At 46.4% G+C, this 17654-nt stretch overlaps 1 long non-coding RNA gene across 1 annotated transcript; it reads left to right on the forward strand.

Annotated features, from left to right (window-relative positions):
- The first annotated feature begins 3065 nt into the window (after positions 1-3065).
- Positions 3066-5199, forward strand: LOC125515073. Its single transcript, XR_007286775.1, has 2 exons — positions 3066-4181; positions 4959-5199. It is a non-coding gene; the product is annotated as an uncharacterized LOC125515073 (long non-coding RNA).
- Positions 5200-17654: the final 12455 nt, after the last annotated feature.

Genomic DNA, 17654 nt, shown 5'->3' on the forward strand with positions numbered 1-17654 from the left:
GACGAAAAATCAAGGAACATAACACTGGTATGACGGAAACTAGGGCGGCAAGAGTGGAACAAAACACCAGGCATAAGGCCGAGCCTTCCACCCTTTACCAAGTATATAGATGCATTAATTAAGTAAGATATATTGTGATATCCCAAACATATCCATGTTCCAACAAGGAACAAACTTCAATTTCACCTGCAACTAACAACACTATAAGAGGGGCTGAGCAAAAGCGATAACAGAGTCGAACAACGGTTTGCTAGGAAAGATGGGTTAGAGGCTTGACATGGCAATATGGGAGGCATGATATAGCAAGTGGTGGGTAGCGCGGCATAGCAATAGAGCGAACAACTAGCAAGCAAAGATAGAAGTGATTTCGAGGGTATGGTTATCTTGCCTGAGATCCCGCAAGTAAGAAGAACGAGTCCATGAAGAAGACAAATGGACGTAGTCGGATGAATCCTCACAACTCCGCAATGAAACGGAAGCTAACAAGAGAAGCAAACTGGAAAGAAGCAAGCAACATAGTAAACAACCATCACATAAACATGGCATGATGCACAACCAAGTATGATGCATGTCCGGTTTTAAATATGCATAGCATGGCAAAGTGCACACACAAAACGACAAGTTAAGTGGAGCTCAATATGCAACGAGTTGCATATTGACGAAACACCACATCAATTATTTAGTTCACTCCCGGTTAGGTACTCAAATATTAAATGTTAGTTAACATGGCAAGAGGTGAAGCATAAAAAAACTATACTATCTAAACAATTTAAATGGGGCTGAATATAACAAACAACAAATCCGGTAAATTCCCCTAAGCATTTAGCAATTTAATGCAAACAACAATTTTAAACATTCTTGATGTTGTTATCATGATGTGGGTGACATGTGCAAGTTTTATGCAATTTTTATTATAAGTTGACATGAGCATATTATGAAGCATTTGTCATCGTGGCGGAAACAAAAGGGGTGCCATGGCAATGACAACGGAAATGGTTCCACGGGAACATTCTGGTTCCGGTAACTCGATTGAGATGCCGGTGCAAAAGGAAGTGTGATGGGAGCGTGTCATGCAAGATGATGGGGTGATCCCAGTTGCCGGGTTCCCACGGGTGGATGGTATGGCAACGAGGAGGGCCATGCAAGCGACAATTTCAGACACGGTGCAAACGCGGGGTTCATCTCATTCAACATACATGCATTCGGTCCATGGACGGTCGTCTCGATGGTTATACCTTTCGAAGCGTGCCTTATCGGAACGGATCAAGTTCATAGAGGGAAGTAGGCGTTCTCGCGACGGCGGTAGTGGAAGTACTCGTTCTCGCTTCGTAGATGTTCACACTCCATAGGTGTTCGGGGTCAAAACAAGGAACTTGACGTCCACGGGTCCTCGAGGGTCGATGGTACATGTTCTGTAGACGTTCGGGCGGCAGTAGTGTTACACGTTTTGAAGGGGAAGTAGAGGATCTCACGATCTCGGCGATGGTAGTGGTATATGTCATCGGTAGTCGAACATGGCGATCCGGAGAGCGTACTTGGCAACATGCACGTCGTTGGAAGTTGTACACAATCGTTGTCGGACTTGACGGGTTCAAGGTCTCCGGGTGTAGTTGTACTTGGCGTCTCATCGTGTAGTCGTTTGTCGTAGTCGGACTTGACAAAAATGCACACCGGCTGTAGTCGTACACGTTCGGAGAAGAACTTGTCGTTGAGGGACTTGGTGATTCCGGAGACGGCAGAAGACGAACTGGGCGGTCCTCGTTGACCTGGTACTTAGTGTTATTCCCTGTTCAGGGGTCAAGCTTGACGTCAACAGCAATAGAAAGTGGAGGTTCAAGACGCGAGGTGTGCACATGAGCCAAAAGTCATCGGCGCTAAACAGATGACCTTGGCAACCTTCGATGCAGGCAGCAGCAGGGGCTTGTCGGAGCAGGGGATCATGGGCACAGTGCTACGGTAGAGAAGACGGATCCGGTCGGAGGCAAGGTAGCGGCCGGTGCGAGGGTAGACGACGACACGGCAAGGAGCCATTCGGGGCGGAGGAAGGCAACGATGCAGGCGGCTGGAGATGGTGGCGGAGCTCTCTGCTCGTCCGTCAGGTCACCGGTGGTGCTGCAGCGAAGCGAGGTCGAGGAGGAGGCCAGGTCGGGGACAAAACTGGACACCGGCGTGGACCCTAGGGTGTCGCCGGACCTAGAGGTTGAGGCGACCGGTGGCGGAGCTTGGGGCGGCGTGCCATGGAGGTTCGGGCAAGGCTGTGGGAGGCGGGAGGTGGGGCACTTGAGGGCGCAGTGCGCCTAGACGACGCTGGGGACGAGGCGCAGGAGAGGAGAGGCGCTCGGGCCAGGCGCAGGTGCGACGGCTGCTGCGGGAGGCGCTCAGGATCGAGAGGGAGAGAGTGAGATGGGGATCGAGACGAGCGAGGGAGATGGCGGCAGTGCTGGGGATCGAGAGGGAGTGGGGTTTGGTCGGGTTAGTGATTGCAGCGGGGCTGCTAGGCCTTAGAAGGCTGGCCTAGGTGGGGCGCGGGGATGATCGAGCCTAGAGAGGCCGCGGGGAAGGGGCCGGCTTGGCAGGTTGCAGCTGGGCTGGAAGGCCCAGCCGGTCTCTTCTCTCTCCTATTTCCTTCTCTTTACATAATCACAGAAATAAGAGAAGGGAAAAGAGACAAGTGAAGGTTAGAGGAAGAATTTGGGCATGTGGTTCATTTTCTTGGACTCACAAAAATATGTTTGGTCCGAGAAAATCAGAAAAGGCCAGATCGAACGATAAGAATTCAAACTCATTTGAATTTAATCCAAATGGGTTTGAACTAGGACGAGGTTTTCGGAGTATCTAAAAATGTTGAGAATTTTGGTAGAGCTCCAGAAAATGGTAAAAGAATTATTGACAAGGCTAGAGAGTCGAAACTTGAAGAAGAAAAGGCCAAGGGATTTAATATGCAAGTGGGTTCATGTGTGATTCCAAAACAATGGAATATTTTATAATATCTCCCTAAATATGGGGAGGGTATGTTTTAAAGAGAAACCACCATGTGAGTTCCCTCGATTTAAATGAATCGAAGATCCATACAATTTAATTGCTTCAGTTTTAAAAATTAAATGACATGATGACATGATGCAATGCAAATGATGCAATGATGAATGCAACAAACCAACAACTCACACGACGAAACTCGGAAAACATGGAAGGCGTCTGAAACTCCGGTCTTGGGGCGTTACACTAGCCGTCCTATCCATTCCATTCTCGCAGCCGCCACCGCTCCTCATTTTCAGGTCCACCCCAACTAGCAGGCTCCACCTCTTCCTCCAGATCCAGCAAGTCAATCCTCCTCTGGACCGTCGGGTCTGTGATCCAATGGATCATGCGCGGCTCCTGCAACCCGCAGCTCCACCCATCGGACGCAACCTCCTCGATCCAATCTAGATCGGGAAGGAGTCCCTACCGCCGCGCGTCCTAGCCACCCTTTTCTTCGCTGGATCGCTGCCGCCGGCGCCTGCAGGAGCTCACCATCGATGATGAGCACCATCACGCCCTTCTCCCATCTTTCCCTTCTGTCTCGCTCTCCCTCCGGTCTCACATCTCTCCCTCTCTGTTTGCTCGAACAGGAGACAGTGGCGTCGCCTGGAGCGTCTCCACCGCTGACTCCCTCCGTCTATGGTTCCCCGGCCCCGCTCCCTTGCCGGAGACCCCAAGACGCTGCCTCACTGGAGATCCCAAGATGCTGCCTCACCAACAGGAGCAGCAGTAGACCATGGCGCCACCACCTCCTAGCACCGCTGCCCGCGACCTCGCCGAACCAGGCCACCTGCAGGCCAACCCCGCCGCCGCACCACCCGTGCAAGTCCCGTCAGCCATCGCCATTCTTTCTCCGGTGCCTCGTCCCCGTCGAATTTCTTGAGATCGCCACCCCTGCGCCTCAAGTCTCTTCCGCAGGAGCCCTGCAGTCCCGGTGCCGCCGTCCCACATCAAGCCTTTGCGCCTCTCCGCCAATTCCCTCTGTTGTGTCGCCCGCCCTCTTGCTTCCTCTACTTCGTTCTACGGAAGGACGACGAGCCCCTGCCTCGAGCATGTGCGCGCGTTGACTGCCCCTGGCCTGCCTCGAATGCCAGCCATGTCCTCGCGTGGGCGGCATCCCGTGGCCCAGCTTGACCCGCCTCCTACCGGGCCAGGCTACAAATGTGAGTGGCCGCACTAAAACCCCTGTGCTCTGTCGGGCCAGTAGATTTAGCCCGTTTCAAGTTTTTTTCTACGAATTTGCCTATAAATCCAGTGAATGCCAGTTTTGCATAAAACCCCCATAGACATCATGCATATAATAACTCCACAAACATGCATCGGTTTAAAATGTTGTAAACATGTAAAGTGCTTAGAATTTAATCTAGTTTCATAATATGCAACTTTCATCCATGTTAAAAATGTTTAAATTGGTGTTTACTTTAATTTGCATAATTAACATGTTAAAATGGTTTATTTCATAACTAAATAACCGTAGCTCCAAATTAAATGTTCTTTATATGTAAATGGGGTAGAAAAATGCATAGATTAACTTGCTGACATTACTTTGCATGTTTAACAACTCTAAAATATGATTTACGGCAGAAAAGTACCAAATTCAAAATATGCATGTGGGGATTACCGGAATTGTTGTTTGTTCTTTCTGGCCTCACTTAAACTTGCGTTAATTATGCTTCACCTCTTGCCATGTTTAACAACATCTAATATTGTTGGGTACATAATCGGGAGAGAACAAAATAAATGCATGTGGTGTTTCTCCAATATGCAACTCGTTGCATATTGAGCTCCACTTAATTTGTAGAATTGTTTGATTCTCTTTGACATGTGTTTGCCTCATTACACCGGACATGCATCATACTTGATTGTGCATCATGCCATGTTTATTGGATGGTTGTTTACCGTGTTGTTTGCTTCTTTCTGGTGTTTCTTCTTATTGATAGTTCCAGTAACGTTGCGATTGTGAGGATCAGTTCGTCTACTTCATGGATTCAATCATCTTCCTAGCGGGATTTCAGGAAAGATGACCCTCATCTTGGATCTCACTACTATCGTTGCTATGCTAGATGTCTTGATGCTATCGCTATGTCGCGCTACCTACCACTTGTTTATTGAGCCTCCCAAATTGCCATGATTATCCTCTAACCTTTTCGCCCTTCTGAGCAAACCGTTGTTTGGCTATGTTACCGCTTTGCTTAGCCTCTATTATAGCGTTGCTAGTTGCAGGTGCAGTTGCAGGTTGTTCCATGTTGGGACATGGATATCATGGGATATCACAATACCTCTTATTTAATTAATGCATATATATAGTTGCTAAAGGGTGGAAGGCTCGGCCTTATGCCAGGTGTTTGTTACTCTTGCCGCCCTAGTTTCCATCATACCAGTGTTATGTTCCTTGATTTTGTGTCCCTAACACGATTAGGGTTTATGGGCCCCTCTTAACAGTTCCCTTTCAATAAAATTCTTCCAGCAAGGCCCAACATTGATTTTAACATTTTCCATAATAATACTTGAACCTAATAATTAATTGGCATAGGGCATCATGAACCCGAGGATTTTCTACATAGCAGGGGGGCCAGTGCTGATGGTGTTGGTCCCAAATGGGCAGACTGCGGGGCCACCTCGGGGAAACTCGAGGTATTTGGTATACCTGTAGGCTGACCCATCTGGTGTACCCTGACAACGAGATCGCGCAACTCCTATCAGGCTATGTCAGTGCATTGGGAGGTCTTGTTGGACTTGTATTACCATTGTCGAAATGTCTTGTGCACCGGGATTCCGAGTCTGATCAGGTGTCCCATGATGGAGGATTGTCTCCGCAGATCATGAGCTTGTCATGGGCTAAGTTGGGACACCCCTGCATGGTTTTAAACTTTCGAGAGCCATGATCGCAGTTATGTGGCAGATGGGAATTTGTTGGTATCTGGTTGTAGAGAACTTGAAGTAAACTCAATTAAAATACACCAACAGCTTTGTGCAGCCGTGACTGTCTCTTTTCAAGTGAGTTCGAGAAGAGAACACGGTTGGGGTTATGTTTGAGCGTAAGTAGTGCAGGATCACTTATTGATCGTTTCTAGTTTGCGATCGTTTGCATAGCTTGTCATCTTACTCTTGTACTCGTGAGTTAGCCACCATACATTGCATATTCGCTGCTACCACCTCACCACTTTACCCCTTCCATTCCCTTTAAGCTTTACTAGTCTTGATACCCATGGTAATGGGATTACTGAGTCCTCGTGGCTCATAGATTACTACACCAACAATTGCAAGTACAGATAATGCGATGATCATGACGTGAGAGTGACGTTTTCTTGTGTTGGAGTTCTTCTTCTGCTTCTTCTTTGTTCAGGGGATAGGTTCCTAGTCGACAGCCTAGGCTAGCTGGGTGGATGTCGTTTGAGCTTCTGTTTGTGTTTCATCCATAGTCGGATGTTGTTCTATGTATGATGTATTGATGTATTCTTGTGGCATTCTATGCCTTTTGTATGTATCCCAAATATTACGTAATGGCACGATGTGATGATATCCACCTTGCAAAAGTGTGTCAATATGCGGTTCTATCTTTGGTGGGACATTCGAGTTCCTTTAAGATAGAGTCTCTTATCGGATAGTAGGATTCTTTTTACTCCTCAGCCCCCTTTGTCGCTCTGGTGAGGTCTCTTGACATAGATGTTTTGACTTTCCTCTCCCCAATTTTCACTAAAAAAAATTAGGATCACACGGGTATCTTGGAGTCATTTCAATAATTTTGTGACGAAAACATTGTTCTCGGTGCCTTCTGTCATTTAGAGATTGTGGCACTATCCTGGGGAGTTGAGCTCCGAGGTGTTGTCGTCACAATTTTATCATTGCAGTTCCAGTATGCCTAAGTTTTCGCCGACATCGAAAATCTCTTATATGCAGTTAGTGGTGAGATAACCTCGACGCCACCCAGTACTGGAGTGGGAGTTCGGGAGTATTGCCACAGCTTGTATATCGGATGCTTTTCGAAGGTTGAGGTACATGATTTCTGGAGTTTTCTTGGTTATGTGTTGAAGGTTGAGATACAGTTGGAGCGTAGGGCTTGTTAGTTGTGTGATATATATTGTGCCTCCCTGTATCCCCAACACCAGATTGCTTAACCAGAAAGTTTTAGGAGTACTTAGATGGGAATTCAAGTATCACGTAGGATATCTTTCCAACAGACACATGATACGATATGGGATCTATCATATGTTTGTTCTGGCTTATTCCGCAAGTAAAATCCTTTGTTTTGTTTTGAGTTGTGGTATTCGAGTTGCTTCAATGTCAAGTGTTGATTCCATACCTTTCCTAAGCAGTGTTCTCATATTTCTTTGTGGATACTAATCCTTCTTGTTTATCGAGATTGTCATGTCAATTGTTTTCCAACGGTTCACTTCTTGTCAAGATGATCCTATCATTTTTCCCATTCACAAGATCACCTCTCAGTTTTCCAAAAGTTGTTCGTTTCATCAGTCCCCAAGTTGCCTTTGTTTTCCCGCCCTCCCACCCTTTTTCTTCAAGGACTCCTAGATATCAAATCAACTATCCATTTTATGGATGTGAAGTCTCTTCAGTCTTTTCTTTCAATGTTCTTAACCGGTGATTGTTAGGAAGATGCTCAGGAGCATCCAATTTACCAGTTTTCATTCCCTTTTCATCTCCGGTGGTCTTAATTCGATATTCTTTCTTAATCATATCCCTTTCTTTTGTTTCACATGTTTTATCATGTTGCAATATCTTAACCAAGTCACTCTTATTTATTCACCTCTCTCTATTCATATCCGGAGTGCTATAGATATCTCAGAAGATTCATGTTTCCATTCTTAATCCGTTCAAGCTATTTGGAGAGTATTATCTCATTCAAGTAATTTAATTCAAGCGCTGCAATCTCTCTTCAAATTCATTCCAATGGTGTTTCTTTTGAGTGGGCCCTAACCGACATGTCTTTTCCTAGGATCTTACCTGACTCTTCTAGTTTATCCAAAGCGATTCCCAAATTCTTTTCTAAAGTGTGACATAACAATGAATTATCATCAGCCATATGCCTTAATCTAAGATCTTCCAAATTATTTTGATCCTTGGTTCATCCTTTCTATTCTTCATTGTTTCGGAGTGCCTCAACAATTCATGGTGGTGTTTCTCATCGTCATTCTCAACATTTTAAGACCGAAGAAGAGCTCCTTTTAAATCCTTATCTGTTCTTCCAAAGGTTCATGGTTCTAGCTTTATGCCATCCTCTCATAATTGTTTTCGATTGTGAGAATTATTTTCACCCATCCGAAGCAATTCAAGAGTCTATTCAGATTGATTCTCCGCATCCAATCATCTTAGAATTATTCATTCTCAGCTTTCAGCTCTCGTTCTCCAAATCTTACCAGTGCATTGCTCAAGTATTCCCTAGTCAGCTCGTGATGTCTTCATTCGTTTTCTTTTTCTTACCGGTGATTCATTTTTTTCTTCAAGGGTTTTCAAATGCTTACGGTAGGTCGTTCAAGATTTCTTTTCCTTCTTTATCATATCAATTCATTTGTTCTTCCCAAAAATCCTGCCGGTGGTTCATTGAAGATTTTCCGAAGTTCGCGCTATATCTCTCTTCAATCTTTTCAAGAAGAATAAGTAGTATGTAAAATCCGTTGGTTGCCGTCAATTTAAATTGATGAACGATGCGCATAACATAATTCTTATTCTTATTTCATCCAAGTGGTCCATCTTTCTTTCCGGAGTTGTTTGTCATATCAAATTCTCGGTTCGAGATGCTTCATCTTTTCTTTTTCGGGTTACGAGCTCTCTCAATTATTTCATCGCGAAGCTCCATCTAAATCATCACAAGGTTTTCATCTTGTTATTTTTCAACATTCACGTCTTTTCTACCATCTTTTCATTACCGGAGTTCTTCATGGAGGCCCTACATGGTGGTCCATCAAGGATTCCTTTCATTCTTCAATTGTTCTTCAAGATTTCACTCGAAGCTAAGATCCGCCAAGATATACTCTAAAAGAAACAGGGTGCTCAACACATGTTTTGTTTTGAGGAGTTCAAGCATTCTTCATCTTGCATTCACGTGCAATTCTTCCAACATTATCTTTTGAGGTGGTGTTATGTCATTCTTGATAATTTCCCTTTGTGTTTCATGATTCACAAGTTTTCAAGAGTGACATATTTAAATCCATCATTTTATCTTCGTTCAAGAGATCTTTTCAATCAATCAATCTTTTATTGGAGTTATATTGGGTTATATTTCACCTATAGCCTTCCATTCGGAATTTTGATATTTGTGGTGCTTATCAGTGATCCAAGTTTTTCTCCTGTCCTCTCAGCGAAAGAAGTTTTCATCTCTTCATTGATGTCAATCAATCATTGTTTTGTTAGTGGTCGGTGGTCACCTCATAATTTTGAGATGTTTTCTTCTTGTTCTTTTGATTCCATCTTACTTTTGTTCCAGAGGCATTGTGACGTTACTCTCTTCGACCCATCATCTCATTTTGTAAATATCATGTTCTTTCCCTTGCTTATCCATTTAGCAGGAGTGTTGTGTCCTCTGCCCAAGTTCTTTGCATCTTATCAAGTCATGCATCTCTTTTCAACTAGAGTGCTCTTCGAATTTGTTCTTCCTTGTTCCTTTTTTATCTCGTTTCAACCAAAGTGGTTTCAATTCCTTCTTGTCCATTGTGCTCGTCATTCAAAGCTTTGCATCCTCCAAGGTTCACATGGTGTTCCTTCTTTCTCTTTTCTACTAGAGTGCTCTCAATTTCGTTCAACTTTGTTGTGTTCTTCTTTCAAGTTTTCAAACTCTCAAGGTTCATTGGTTTCTCTCGTTTGTCAAACAAGCAACTTTGTTTTACCACTTCCTCTTCTGTTTCTCCCCGCGCCATCCTTAGATATTGGGTCGAGATCTCTTGTAAGTGGAGGAGAGTTGTGATGCCCGAAGACCGGCGCTCCAGATGCCTTCCATGGATTCCGAGTTTCGCCGTGTGTTTTATTTGTCGCTTGCATTCATCTTTGCATCATGTGCATTTCATCATGTCATCATTTGCATTGCACCAGCACTTCGTTGCCGTCATGTTTCGTAAAACTTGCATCTGTTTGTAGTTGCCGCTTATCTCTTTATCTCCATTGACCTTCTCTCAGACCCACCGGACCGCTCTCTTCTCTCGTGTTTTATGAGCCCAACAAAATCCCCCTTGTGCCCATCCGAAAGCTGTCCCGAACCTGACCCGAGCAATCATGACCGAAGGGTCTGGATCATCCCCAAACAGCCCTAAAATATCTTCGGTTATTTGTTGGACTCCTCTAACCTATTTATTCTCAACCGCCTAGTTTTGGTCGAAGGGTCCGTTTAGCCCCTAAAAAGAACCCCCTTGCTATATAATCAGTGTAAACCTACCTAACCCTAGAACCTAGTTGTCCCATTGTCGGTGTCAAAACCGGCGGATCTCAGGTAGGGGGTCCCGAACTGTGCGTCTAAGATCAATGTTAATAGGAGACAGGGGACACGATGTTTACCCAGGTTCGGGCCCTCTTGATGGAGGTACTACCCTACGTCTTGCTTAATTGATATTGATGAGTATGAAGATTACAAGAGTTGATCTACCACAAGATCATTGTAGCTAAACCCTAGAAGTCTAGCCTCTACGGACTAAACCCTCTGGTTTATATAGACACCGGAGGGGACTAGGGTTGTACAAAGTTGGTTAGAGAGAAAGGAATATTCATATCCGAATGCTAGGCTTGCCATCCACACCAAGGAGAGCCCCTTCGGACATGGGAGAGAGCCTTCTGTCTTGTAACTTCATAGCCCATTAGTACGACCGATGTCACACAGGCCGAACGCCCGAGGACCCCTTAATCCAAGACTCCCTCAGTAGCCCCCGAACCAGGCTTCAATGAGGATGTGTCCAGTGCGCTGATAGTCTTTGGCATTGCAAGGCGGGTTTTTCCTCCGAACACTTCAAAGCTTTTGATCCGAAGAGTCATACTCGGCTTTCCATTTAATGTCGTACCCATTGGCTTCTGCACCTCTACTGCTTCGGCTTCCACGTGTCAAGCGAACACGAAAGGTCAGAGTACTTTTTGCACATACCACCTTGGCCATGTAAGAAGGGTGTCTATTTAAAGGGAGTGGATCTCAGATCCCATCCCACATCGAGCGGAAAAATCTTTAGAGCTTGCTAGGAGAAACCATTCCAGCATGGCTAGCGCTCCCAGTTCTTCCTCCCGCCCCCACTGCTCAGAAAAGGGCGATTGCGAGAGATGTTCTGTATCCCACGATTAGCTGGCCAAGCATCAAACATAGGGATTTCTTCCCACCGCAGATCTAGTCCCTGTTCGAGCAAGGTTAACCTCTTTTACGGGCAAAGCCCTGGTGGAAAATTTCCCCAATCCAGCCAGGGGTGAGTGAGTGTGCTTTCGATCCTTCTTAATAAGATGCGTTGGGTTTCCAATCCACCCCTTCCTCCGAGGTCTACTGGAGTACTACGGCCTCCAACTGCATAATCTCACGCCGGGTTCCATTGTGCACATCGTAGGCTACATCGCTCTTTGCGATCTATTCCTGGGCTGCGAGGCCCATTTCGAACTATGGAGGAAACTGTTTTGCCTCGTCCCTCGGTCCCAATAGGGATCTATATTTGAGGTGGGCGGCACCAAAATGTGGCACATAGCCAGGACCGGATACTTATCCGGCATGCCGAAGAAGGCATCCAAAGAGTGGCCCTCAGAGTGGTTTTATATTGAGGATGTCGCTCTCCCTCACCCAGTCCCAATGGGCCTTCCCGAATTTACCAGTGCTCCATTGAAGAAACGCCACAGCTGGAGCCCTCGGAGCCTCGAGGAGGAAGATAGTGCGTAAGTCCAACAGTTAACGGGCAAGATAACGACACTTGCCCCGTCCGTATTATGCATAATCGATGTAATGGCCATTTCCATAGTGCGAGGTGTTCAGCCGCTCCAATTCAGGGCGCTTCCCATGTGGCACTACAATGGGGAAGATGATGCCTCATGCTGTGGACGAAAGGGTCCGGATTCCCTTACCGCCGTGGCCGCAATACTGGCCTATCTGTATAAAGTGGGGAAAGAGGAGTTCACTCGTCTTACGCTTCGGGAAGGATTTTCTATGTACAATCCTCCTAGCTGGGTTAGTTTTAATCCCATCACTCTACTCAATCCTTTCCCTGAGTTATGCTTAATTGGCATTATCCCTTACATTTGTAACAGGAATGGCAGAAGGTTATAGCAGGGATCTATAGGCCTGCTCCACAGCCGGAGAACCGCAACCGGGACCTTGACCCCAGATACGAAGAGGAGCCGGACATATTTGTAGAGCACGAGGAGGGAGTATTCTACTAGGCGAGATATGATGGCACAGTAGTGCCAATCATGGCCGACTATCCCATCCTCCTTCCTGCCTCTCATGTAAGTAATCAGGAGACATCTCCTCCGAAAGAGATTCCTCACTGTACCTCACCCACTGCACTGCCTTGTGCTTCAAAGGGGAGGCGCTCGGCACGCCATGCTACACCAGAGGCGCTTCGTAAGAATGATGCACCCGCTCCGAACAAGTCGTCGAAGAGGAAGGCCGATGATAACACGGCCGAACCTTCATCAAAGAGGTGTGGCTTTCTTTTTAAATATGCCTCCTGGTCGTCACATCAAACTGTGACATTATCCACTGTATTTTATCAGGAAGAGCGTCCGCTGGACTATGTCCGGGGAACTTGCCGGTCGCGCCTCCACTAGTCAGATTCCAGACCCTTCCCTAAGGATGGGGGCTGACACGGGAGTGACGACGGATTGTCCTTCCACATAGGATTCGGATGATATGTCTGTCACAAACTCTAAAGTGGAGAGCGCCATGAATCATCAGTGCCGCAGGGCCGCTCTCCGTGACGCTGGCTTTTCCAAAGAGGCATTTAATGCCGTCAGCTCGGCCGATGCATACATTCGAGCTGCTCGGGATGGACTTGCCAGAGCCACGGACCAACATTTAAAAGATATGTGCGTAAGTGTAGATTTGATAATCATATACCAGTAGCCCCCGAGACTTGAAGCAGTTGATACAACTGACTTATGGATCATTGTATAATCAATTACTCATGGAGAAGAATAGCCTGCTGTCTCAAGAGCTGAAAAAATGTCAGACCCAACTAGCTGCGGCTACCTCCGAATTGGAGAAATCCAAGGGGGCACCGCCTGGTAATGTTTCCCCTCATCCGAAAAAAGTATAATCATATACCAGTAATATTAATATTGTTGTGTTTTTGCTGACAGGATCAGTAGATCAACTCAGGGAAAAACTAAAAATCGCCCAGGCTAGTGAACAGGAGGCCAAAAGGCAACATGTGGCAGGCGAACGTGTGCTGACACGGGTCAGGGATGAAAAGAACAAGCTGTAGGATTCCAATACCTTGCAGGGCGAAGAACTAAAAGATGTGCGAGCCCAGCTAGCTGACGCCATCAAGGAGAATAGGAGGATACAAGGAGGCATATTCAGTATGTTTTTGACCTCACCTTTATGCATTTCAGTGAAGAAATGATCTGACAGATTTATGTCTGCAGGTATGCTGACTAGCCGTCCCGAAGAGGAAATGTCCGGCTCTCAAGGCAACCTTCTACAAGAGCTCTCCCAATTGCACGAGCGAGCTTGGCAAGCAATGCGGTGCTTTGCCAAATCTTTGTGGTCATCCGCCTCTCCTCCAGGAAGTATGGAATAGCTTGTGAAGCTATTCCAGGGAGCTCGACGGTGTTTCTGATTATGGAAGATATTGGCCTGCAGAGAAGGTGCGCGAGAGGCCCGGGCCATGGTAAAAACACGTTACACCAAGCTCGATCCGAATTATATGGCCCGGGTCGGACCTTAGGGGTCAGATGGAAAAGAAATACCAGTTAGCCTGGTGTATGATCAGGTAAAGATAGCCGCCAAGTATTACCAATAGGATTGTATGCTAGATAACCTATTAGATGGCATAGAGGAAGAAGTTTTTGAGTCCAAGTGACTATGTACTTCGATTGACAAATCTGTCCCAAGCCAGATTGTAAAACGATTGTCATGGCAGACCTTTTCGCTTCGACCTCTGGGCCAGAACGCTCAGAGTGTTTCCGAATACCCGCTGAGTAATACAAACCGGGGCATGCGTGGAAACCAGGCGTAGGGGTCATAGTTGCTTGAACAGACAAGTTGTATCCGGCTAGTTATGTTATATTACATGTTGATTGTAAGAAACATCTTCTAGGGAGAATAGATCCGTTAAGGGTTCCTTTCCCTGGGCGTATATGCGTTAGTATGCATGTCCGAACTATGATTGAAAAATCGCACTATACATAACATCTAGGGGTTCATGGTGTGATGAAGGTAAAACGTCTTTAGTCCGCCGACCGAATATTCCATTAAAAACGCTAGCTTTCGGCTTCACCCAGTCTGAGGTACACGTCCGGATGACCCGACAGTAACAATCGCAGATGTGCTCCCTTCATGCCCTAGCCGAATAAACGGGAACGTAGGGCATAAGCACAGGAGCCAGGCAACCCAGCTTGGCCAAAACTTAACTCATAATGATGAATATAATGGCGAAGAAAAGTTACATATGCGGAAGAGGAGACATATCTGTTGAGCTTGATGCTCGGAAAATAATAATAATAATCTTCTGTAAAAGAAGCCCCTAGGTATTATGAGTGTACACATTTAAGGATGTGCACATCATAGGTGTGCAGTTTGGACACAGAAGCTAAAGAGCTAGAGAAAAATTAAAGAGGGTAAAAAATGAAAACAAAGGGAGAAGAAGAAGAACAAAGAGTACGGCTCTAGGCATAGAATCTTCGGAGTCTTGCGGCATTCCATGGTTTCGGTTCTAGCCGATTGCCAGATGCATCACGCAGGCGGTACGCTCCTCCAGTGAGAACATCATCTATGATGAAGGGACCCTCCCACATGGGCTTCAATTTGTCCTTTTTCTTTTCTAGTAATCGTAGAACGAGTTCACCAACATTATGAGTCTTGGCCCACACTTCTCTGCTTTGGTATTTGCAAGCCTATTGTTGATAGAATGCAGAATGGGCTTTTGCAATTTCACGCTCCTCCTCTAGGGCATCCAGACTGTCCTGCCGATCGAGCTCGGCCTCTCTCTCTTCGTACATGCACACTCGAGGTGAGTCATGAATGATGTCGCAGGGCAAAACTACCTCTGTGCCATACACCATGAAGAATGGTGTATATCCGATAGTGCGATTGGGCATGGTCCGCAGCCCCCAGAGTACGGAGTCGAGCTCCTCAACCCAGTGCTTGTCTGCTTCTTTCAACGATCGCACTAGCCTAGGCTTAATGCCTCTCATAATAAGACCATTAGCTCGTTCAACTTGACCATTTGTTTGTGGATGATAAACCGAGGAGTAATCGAGTATAATGCCCAATTTAGCACACCAAGATTTCACTTCATTGGCTATGAAATTGGAACCATTATCGGTGATCACGCTGTGTGGGACACCATAACGGTGCACGACACTGGATATAAAGTCTATCACCGGTCCAACTTCGGCCGTTTTCACTAGTTTGGCCTCTATCCACTTGGTGAATTTATCTACCATGACTAGCAGATATTTTTTCTTATGGCTTCCTCCTTTAGGGGGTCCCACCATAGCAAGCCCCTAGACCGCAAAAGGCCAAGTAATGGGGATTGTCTGTAGCGCAGTAGGCGGCATATGGCTTTGATTAGCGAAGAGCTGGCATCTGACACAACGTTGGACCAAATCCTATGCATCTTCTCGGGTGTCGGCTAGAAGAATCCTGTATGGAAGGCCTTACTTACAAGGGCCCGAGCCGCAGCGTGGTGACCGCCGAGGCCAGCATGGATTTCAGCCAGGAGTTGACGTCCTTCTTCTTCGGAGATACATCTTTGAAGGACTCCAGTAGCACTTTTCTTGTAGAGCTCTCCGTCATGGACCTTGTAGGCTTTCTAGTGCCGAACAATGCCGCGAGCCTCATTCTGGTTCGCAGGGAGTTCTCGCCTATTAAGGTAGGCTAAGAACGGTTCGGTCCATGGGGTAATTACTGCCATTATTAGATGGGCCGATGGTGTCATTTCGGTGGCTGAGCCCCCGATGATATTGGTATTGTGTGCGGGATCTGGGGGTATAGTTGGATCCGGACAAGTGTTGCCGCTCTCATCCTGCCACACCACGGATGGCTTGAAGAGCCTTTCCAAAAAGATGTTAGGTGGGACGGGGTCGCGCTTGGCGCCCATGCGAGCGAGGACGTCCACCGCTTGATTACTTTCTCGAGCCACATGATGGAACTCGAGTCCCTCGAACCGAGCTGATATTTTGAGTACCGCATTATGATAGGCCGCCATCTTCGGATCCTTGGCATCGAAGTCTCCATTTTTTTGGGATATTGCGAGATTTGAGTTCCCGCGCACCTCCTGGCATTGTATGCCCATGGAGGTAGCCATCCGAAGATTGTGCAATAAGGCCTCATATTCGGTTGCATTGTTGGAGTCTGTGTATAATATTTGGAGTAATAATGGACTGTGTCTCCAGTCGAGGACGTTAAAACGGCGCCTGCTCCTAAACCAGCCAGCATTTTAGAGCCATTGAAGTACATGACCCAGTTGGAATATGTGACGTACTCTTTAAGGAGTTCGACCTCTGTCATTCGGCGACGAAGTCGGCTAATACTTGGGATTTAATGGCCCGGCGTGGCTTGTATGTTATGTCAAATGGTAGGAGCTCAATAGCCCACATGGAAATCCGACCCGTAGCGTCACGATTATTTATTATATCATTTAGTGGTACTTCGGAAGCCACCATAATCGAACACTCTTGGAAGTAGTGTCGTAGCTTCTAGGATGCCATGAATACCACATATGCTATCTTTCGGTAATGAGGGTACCGGGATTTGCATGGTGTGAGGACAGTAGATACGTAGTATAACGGTTTCTGGAGTGGGAACTTGTGTCCGTCCTCCTCTCGCTCAATGACGAACACTGCGCTCACCACCTGGTGTGTTGCCGAGATGTATAATAACATTGGTCTGCCGATGTTTGGCGCGGCCAGGATTGGGTTGCGCGCTAAAAGAGCTTTTATTTCCTCCAGTCCGGCTGTTGCTGCTTCCGTCCACTCGAAGTGGTCGGTACGTTGGAGACGGCGATAAAGTGGCAATCCTTTTTCTCGTAGTCTAGAGATAAAGCGGCTTAAAGCCGCCATGCATCCGGCTAGTTTTTGGACCTATTTAAGGTCCCTTGGTGTAGTCAATTGTGACAAAGCTGAGATTTTGGCTGGATTTGACTCAATTCCTCTATTGGAAATGATGAAGCCCAGCAGTTTTCTGGCGGGAACGCCGAAAACACATTTTTCTAAATTGTGCTTGATGTCATCTGTTCGGAGATTGTCGAATGTGAGATGCAAGTCGCCTATTAACGACTTGACATGCTTAGTCTTGATGACGACGTCGTCCACATATGCTTCGGCGGTCTTGCCGATTTGTTTTTTCAGGCATCTTTGAATCATGCGTTGGTAAGTGGTGCTGGCGTTTTTAAGCCCAAATGGCATAGAGTTCAAGTAGAAAGGTCTGTATGGGGTAATGAATGTCGTTGCGTCTTGGTCGGACTCCTTCATTTTGATTTGATGTTATCCGGAGTATGCGTCGA

The sequence above is a fragment of the Triticum urartu genome, chromosome 6 (assembly GCF_003073215.2).
Source record: "Triticum urartu cultivar G1812 chromosome 6, Tu2.1, whole genome shotgun sequence".
Lineage (NCBI taxonomy): Eukaryota > Viridiplantae > Streptophyta > Magnoliopsida > Poales > Poaceae > Triticum > Triticum urartu.